The sequence below is a fragment of the Tamandua tetradactyla genome, chromosome 9, assembly GCF_023851605.1.
Source record: "Tamandua tetradactyla isolate mTamTet1 chromosome 9, mTamTet1.pri, whole genome shotgun sequence".
Lineage (NCBI taxonomy): Eukaryota > Metazoa > Chordata > Mammalia > Pilosa > Myrmecophagidae > Tamandua > Tamandua tetradactyla.
In genome coordinates, this window is record NC_135335.1 from 18,275,004 (window position 1) to 18,283,525 (window position 8,522).

Here is an 8,522-nt window from a genome sequence, read left to right on the forward strand (position 1 = left end):
TTCCTTCATCCAGTACCTCAGAGAATAATTACTGGAAAACATTGTCTACTGTTAATTGCTTTTTCTTCCCTCCTCAATGAACCCCAAGGAAACATTTAAGAGAATCCTTAATTGGAAGCACCTCTCCTGAAAGAACTCTATGCTCTCCCAAAGACCAAGGACAAATCTATGATAAAGAACCAAAAGTAGGGAGCAGCATTGACAGCCCCCCAAGATTTTACCCAACACAGAATTGTTGGGAATATTTTGATAAGTAATGGCTATAGGAGAACAATTGTGTAACCACAGCTGAAATCAGGAAATAGAGCATTATTATCCCAGAAGTCTTCCACGTGTCTCTATGAATCATAAAAGTCTGTCCTCATCAGTTGTAACCACTTCATTCATAACTTCACTATTTATGTATATTCCACTTAATGTAGTTTAGTTTTGCCTATTCCTAAACATTTGATTTTAGGATTCCTGTTGAATAATTCTTTTGTTTATTGCTTCTTCTATTTAATGTTATATTTGTAGAGATTGTCATGTAATCATGCAGCCCTAGTTTGTTGATTTTCATTTTGATATAGCATTCCCAGGTATGACTAGACCACAGTTTACTTACCACATTGATGGAGACTGATCTTTTCCCAACTTGAAGCTAATACAAATAATGCTGTGTTATGTGGAAATTCATATATGTGTCCACTGTGTATGTTTATCAATTTTTTTTAGGATAGATACTCGAAGTTGGAATTACTGGGTGATAGGAAATTACTGTGTTTTTCTGCATTAATAACTTCAAGTTTACTGTCTGTTGGGATGCATGGCCTGGAATCAAACCCAGGTCTCCCACATGGCAGACAAGCATTCTACCACTGAACTAGTTTACGATTTTTAAAAGTGGTTACCTTAGTTTGAGATTCCCAGGAAGCAGGCTGTAAAGCTGCTGACACAGCACAGTGTATTAAGATGACAGCCCTTTCCCCACTGTTCTACAGAGCTAGCTACCTCTGTTTTAAATCAAATGTCCCTATAGGTGGGATCCAGTTGGGAGCTCTCTACTATGTACCATCTGTTCATCTACCCTTATGATACTGTTGGATTGTTTAATTTAATTACTATATATTTATAGGAAGATTAGCTATCTTGTAGAGTAAATTGTTTCCACTTGCTCATCTTCAGGAGATATTGGGTATCTTAAAATTTTAGAATTGGCTTGCTAATGTGTGGTCACTTTGTATGAATGTTGTATGAATGCTTGAAAAGAATGCGTATTCTGCAGTTTTGGGGGGCAGTTTTCATATATGAACAAATTTGTCCAAACTTTTCATATCCTTACTCATTTTGTGACTGTTTAGTCTATAAATTATTATGAGATATATTTTCAAAAGAGTTCCTCAAATAATTATGGATTTGTCTAATTCTTCTTGAATTTCTGAAATTTTGCTTTATATCATTTGAGTACAAGTTATTATGTGCATAAAATTTACACATTACATAATTTTATTGTGCATATTTTCTTTTATAAATATGAACTAACTCATGTCAGCCCAGTAATTATTTTACCAGAGGATATTTATTTTAAATATATATATTTTAAGTGATACTAATGTACTGTCATCAGCTTACATTTGTTATTAATTTGATGATATATTATCTTATTCTTTCATTTATGATCTTTCCATAAATTTATTTTTTAGGTATAACTCATTTAAACAGCATGCCATTAGATGTTCTGAAATATGGCCTGTAAATCTTTCTTTTTTGATGGAAATAGTTGGTCATTTTGCATTTAATTTTATTCCTTACACATTAATGTTTAATTATTTTCATTTTGTGTTCTTTGTCCCTCTTTTCTCTGTTCCCTTTCCTATTTTTTCTTGCCCTCTTTTGGATTAATTTGTTATTTTTTATATTTTATTTTATTTTCTATTCCCCTTACATTGTGGACTGTCTTACGTTGCTTGTCGAAGTATGCAGCCAGGTATTATTTTTATTTTAGCAGGGTCTCTTTCACTATCTCTTTCTTTAAGTTTTGGCTGGTCCAACTCTTTGGTACAACACTTAGGTAGTCTCCACTGATTTCTACTTGATCACTGGTTTTTTGTTCTGTTTTGTTATAGTTTTTATTGGAATAATGACTCAAAATTTACCATTTTAACCACTTTCAATTGTACAGTTCAAGAGTATGAAGTACAATCACAATATTGTGTTATCACCTCTATTCTTTGCTCCAACTTTAGCAATAACGTCCTCTTCCTGCCCTTCCCTCATTCCCAGTCATTGGTGGTCTATAATAAAGTATTTATCTCTATGAAATTTACTTCTTCTAGGTATTTTATATAAGTGAAACATGCAATATTTGACTCTTTGTGTCTAGCTTATTCCACTCAATATGACATCTTTAAGATTCTCCATATTGTAATATGTATCAGAACTTAATTCTTTTTACAGCTGAATAATATTGCATTGTGTGTATATGCCACATTTTGTTTATCCACCAATCTGTCAATGGGTACTTAGGTTGCTTCCACCTTTTGGCTACTGTAAATAATACTACTAAAATCATTGATGTACAAATATCAATTTGAGTCCCTGATTTCAGTTTCTTTGATGTATCTACAAGGAAAAGTATTGCCATGTTTTATGGTAATTCTATGTTATACCTTCTGAGGCATCACCATCCTGACTTCCACAGTGGCTACACCATTTTACAATATTACACACATTGTATAAATCATCCCATTTCTCCACATCCTTGCACACACACATATTCTCTGCTGCATCTTCAGTTATGTACTTCCTTTCATTTCTAATACTGTTTTTTCCATTCTCTTTTTTTGACACTTTGATCATTGCCAGATGTTCTCAAACATACAGGATTATTTTTAGCTATTTTGGGCTGTTTTTCCCTATCATTGTAGGCATTTATTTTCAGTTTTTTTAATTTTCTCATATAAATATTTAAGGGAATATAGTTCCTCTATCCAGTACTTGAGCTTTTAAAATAGTCTTTTATTGTCTAGAATTAATATTGTTACATGTGCACAATAAAAAATGAGTGCATGCTAATAAGCAAATGTTTATAGTACAATACAGTAGCATAAATATTATATTCCTATTATATATATGAATCAACACTAAATGATTTAGTTGTATGTCATTCCATGTCTTTTCTCAATTCTTATATATGCCACATGTTTTGGTACTGTTTTTTGTTTTGATATTTATTTAGTTGAAATATTTTCCATTTTTATTATGACTTCTTTTTTGCACCATGAATTATTTAGCTGACTCTTTCAAACTTCCACACATTACAAGTTTTATTTTTTTCTTAGTTACTATTTCATTTTTTGTTTTTCACTTAATCTGCTACAGGCTCCTGATATTATAGTAGACTCCAACCAAGCAGCCTATGAACTTGCTATGTTGAGTTGCATTTGCCTTTAAACTAAAGAAATGTGGTTTGAAATGACTTATATTTACAAATTCCTAGGGGAGAGTAAAACAATTTCACCCTCTCTGCTCAATGCCAATATTTTAGACAGAGAACTTTCCTTACAGTTCTTTGGGAGGATGATTATTCTGTCAGTTTCATCTGTATCAATGATGTGGCGTGCTGGGACCTCAGCTTTTATGTAAGCCTCCTGTTACTCCTTACACCTTGATTGGGTGCTTATTCAAGACCCTAGGAATGCTATGAAGCTAATAATTGTATATTTTCAGGTCCACTTAGTTTGAAAAATGTCTTCAATGCTAAATCCAGGTTCGCCGTTCTGTTATCTTCCTGGGTTCCCATGTTCATTTACTGTTTGCTTTCTACTACATTTACATTTTTACCAATTAATTGTTGCTTTTGAGAAGATTGTTAATATGTTTTATCCGACATTTTTAGCTGTTGGTTTGAGTAATTAGTCCTCCATTTATGGCCAGAACACAATATTTAGTTCCTCTTTCTAATTTTTAAATTCCTGAATAGGCTTCACTTTGCTCCTACATTCCCAATGCATTCATCTTGAAGGGTCATTTCTTTCCAGATACACTCTTCCAAAAAACCAATGTAGGTTGAGATTTACACAATTATAGATAGATGTGCTTTTATGTACATTGGTTATACTTCAATAAAAGCTTTCCTAAAATATTAAGAAATAAAAATTGTGCAGCAATTTCTTTTAATGTGAATTCATGAATTCATGTTAATAAGACATGTTTACAGGGCGAAAGGCTGAAAAACAGAGTAGTTTTGTACATTTATATTTTAATTAATTAATTAAAAATTTTTGAGGCCATCATATATTTAATTTTAATATCCTTTTAGAAAACTGGAATAAGTGATTTTTTTCTCCTTTTTTTCCAAAATGCCTCAGAAGCACCATGGCAATGGCTGAAGAAAGAAACAGCACTGCAGTTAAAAGATTCATCCTCTTGGGATTCTCTGAATTTCCAAAGCTCACAGTTGTCCTCTTTTCAATATCCCTAGGGATCTACCTCATGACGGTGTCCTGGAACCTGGGTCTCTTCATCCTAATCAAGATAGATTCTCACCTGCACACACCCATGTACTTCTTCCTCAATAAACTTGCCTTCTTGGATATCTGCTATGTTTCCACCACAACTCCCAAAATGCTCTCAGACTTCTTTCAGGAACAGAAATCCATCTCTCTTTTGGGGAGTGCCATGCAGTACTTCTTCTTTGCAAGTGTGGCTCTGACTGAGTGTACTCTTCTGGCAGCCATGGCTTATGATCGATATGCTGCTGTTTGCAATCCTCTGCTCTACACAGCCATCATGTCCCCCCAACTCTGTGTGAAGATGGTGACAGTATCATATAACTGGATTCTTTGGCTCATTAATACAAGTGTGTGGCTTACTTCAGCTCCATTTCTGTGGGTCAAATGTCATCAACCACTTCTTCTGTGACCTGCCCCAACTGATGACCCTGTCCTGCTCTGACACCTTTTTCTTACAAGTCATCACCTCTCTGCTCACAGTGATCTTTGGACTTGCATCTGCCCTGATCATCATGACATCTTATGGTTATTTTGTTGCCACTGTTCTGAAGATACTTCAGCTGAAGGAAGGTCGAAGGCCTTTAACACCTCTGCTTCTCACTTGACAGCAGTGACCCTCTACTTTGGCTCAGGCACCTTTGTGTATTTGTGCCCTAGATCTGATGATTCCCTTAACCAAAACAAGCTGGCTTCTGTTGTATATAGTGCTGATACCAATGTTAAATCCATTGATCTACAGTCTGAGGAACAAGGAGATCAAAGATGCCCTACACAGATGGAAGAAGAGGATATTCTCCTAGTATTATTGATTATGGGGTATCTTTTAGGGAAAAGACACAAAATGTACAAAACACATGAAAAATGGAAATAATAATACATCATCTTTGTAGCAGATTGTGTAACTGTGGATCAATATCTACTTCTCCTGCACTTCTTTGGGAAGGATTACACTTCATCTCTTAGAAGTCAGTCTTGGCCACATGACCTGATGTGGTAAATGAAACATGTGACATATATTCCTTCCAATCAGAGGCTTTGTATTTTCTGCCTTGGCACCAGCTCTTTTCCCTATACACCCATTAATGGTTGACCCTGAGGGATGATGATGATGATGATGATTTTGATTATTATAATGATAGAGATGACACAGGAGAAAGCCCCCAAGCTTACACAAGTGGAGCATGCAATGTTAGCAAGAAATAAACCCTTGTTTTAAATTGTTTGTTATTGTTGCATAACTCAAGTGCATGAAAATTGTTATTGAAATATGTACAGGTGGTGATGTGCTATTGTAAAAGAACATAAATCCTTAACATTTGTAGGTGCCTTTAAAACCAAGTGATATGTGTCAAGGAATCTATTACCACAAGCTGGAAGGATAGCAATTCATGTTTGACACAGTAAAATATTTGGTATAACTATCTTCTGTGATAACTTAGAAAGGATATTATGTAAGCAATGGACATACGGCTTTAGGTGAAAAGTGATAAAACAGGAGGCTGTGGCACATGTTCTTTCCTGTTGGGTGCATTAACAAAGTTCTAGAAGAGAAAGGTATGCTTAAAAAATTAGTCAGGTTTCAAACAAAAAGGAAAGAAAATGGAAAGAGTGAAGAAATTTAGAGACTTGTACAATTAGAAGATAAAACTGAGTCTCTTGTCTAACTATGAAAGGTAAAAATTAGAAGGTCTCTGATAAATAAAAGGCCAATTAAACTCAGTATTCTAATAAGGACCAAATCAAGGATATAGTCATCACATGCCTTGTTTAAACTTCTAAAAGGCCATAAGTCCTACTCAGTAAATCTTTTAAAATCAGACAAAATGACTCATGGAAAAGATATTTAGATAGTTGTGGCATGATTCTTCCACAGAAATTTGATGGGAACAAGTTGTTTAAAATGAGAGAGATAAAGGGGAAAGTAGGTGAAGAAGGAGGAGAGGAGGAGACAGGAGAGAAGAGATCTGGAAAAAATGTGGGTGCATCTACTGGTTGTACAGATGACCCAAATAAGTACATAAGAAGCCAACTGTTAATCTGGACTAACAACATTTGTCTATTTGAGATGGAAAAGAGTCATTGAATCACAAATATTCTATGGCCAGGAATTAGAAAGAGAAAGCTGCTCAGCCTCAAGGAGAGAATATTCTTAAGTTTCTTCTCCTAACATCATCAAGGAAGATAAAAGTAAAGGAAGGACTTTCCAGAAGGTGAAAATAGGTGCCATAGAAAAATGGACCAGGGAGAAAGAAAGGAGCTCTTAACCAGAACTTAGTCCACAATCTAGTGAGGGGTCTTCATAAGATCTTCCTAGTAGAATTTTTATAGGGCAATGAGTGCTACATATCTTCTCTTATTTCTCTTTCTGAAGAGGTGTTAATTATTGTTATCCTATCATGTTATAGCATTCACTATTGAGTGTATGGAAGATAGACAACTTATTATCTTGTTAGTTAACAGGTCTTCAAATCAAGTGCACCAGGAGCTGATCCTAAGAGCCTGTGAAAAAATGTCTCCATATAACTTGGACACACTGACACCCTACAGAATGAAACAGAGGTACCAGAACATTCATAGCATAGTGTAGAGAAAGAGGTACAGAGCTTAGGAAGTGGGGATAATCAGATGGATTTACCATGCAAGAACTGAAAACCCATCATCACCTATGTTGATAAGAGTAGAGGGGACAGCATAGGACATGTTCTTCTTTAAGGCAATAAAGATACACTGATGAAGGATGCTCAGTCATATTTAAGAAGCTTAGTGGTGATTTGCCTCTATAGAATAGGGGTGAAGTAGAATGCTACTTTTGAACAGAACTCACTGTTACCTTTCAGAATGGTGGAACTCAAAATGGTCAAGACCATTTGACAACTTTTAATAATCAAATACAAGGTGGACATTATTACTATAATGAACAGAAAAGTCGGAATGAAAATTAGGGTGCTTTGATCTATGGAAAATAGATCATGGTGCTCCAAGTTACAAGGTAGATGGACAAGTGACTAGGGTGTAGATTGACTTGTGTACTTTTAAAAATCAATTAAAAATTGTGTCTGAACTGATAATGACATCTGAGACCTGAAACATCATGACAGTTTCTTCATTTAGAATGGGATCTTCTGGAGGGCAGATAATAAATAGATTTTTAGCTGAAATCCATGTCACAGAACATCTCATGAGCTAGGTCCAATAGGTTTTTAGACCTAGCTTATGGCTACTTTTCCAGTCCCCTATTATATGTTTGGGATAGATAGGCTTATTACTGGGGAAACATTCAGGTTGGTTCATTGGCCTATGGGTAATGGTCATTTTGGTTTGAAGAAGCATGTAGAAACCTCTGGAATTGTCCTCAGCTCCAAACCAGATTGTAAGCATTGTGTTCTGAAGAAAGTTTAAAGATGAAAGCAGGCATCAAAGACTTGAAAAATGCAACAGTTGTGCCTCCCACTGCATTCCTTTCAGTTTTACCAGTCTAGCCCTTGAAACAAAAGAGATGGGTTAAGATTACTGACAGTGGCCTACTGTAAACTTAATTAGGTAATAACTTACTTACAGTTGTATATTCTGTATATATGTAATCTTTACTAGAACAGTTCCATACAACCTCTCACATGTGGTAACATATTAACCAATATAGTTAGCAGGAAATGACAAGAACACTAAATGCGAGAGAATAAGAGTTAAAGCCTACAAAAATTTAGGAATCTGTCATATAGGTGTGGTTTACAGAGTTTCACTAATTTTGGCATCCTGGAACATAACCTCTTAAGTTCTTATATCTCATGTCTCCTGTAATTAAAAAAGACACCGCTTTCAGTTATTTCCTTAGAATTTTAGAGATACCATACACTACATATGAGAATACAGACCTTATCCTTTATTGGGTGATCCAGAAGGCTGTCATTTTTAAGTGAGATACAGAGCAAGGACAAATTTATGGCAGTTCCAAATAATGCAAATTATCCTGGCTATTCACCATATGATCCAACACATCTAATAATTTAAAGGTCTACCTAATGGACGTAG

The 8,522-nt window shown here is 35.0% G+C and overlaps 1 pseudogene; it reads left to right on the forward strand.

The window, feature by feature from the left end:
- Positions 1–4,362: 4,362 nt before the first annotated feature.
- LOC143645922 (olfactory receptor 5AN6-like) lies at positions 4,363–5,293 on the forward strand (annotated as a pseudogene).
- Positions 5,294–8,522: the final 3,229 nt, after the last annotated feature.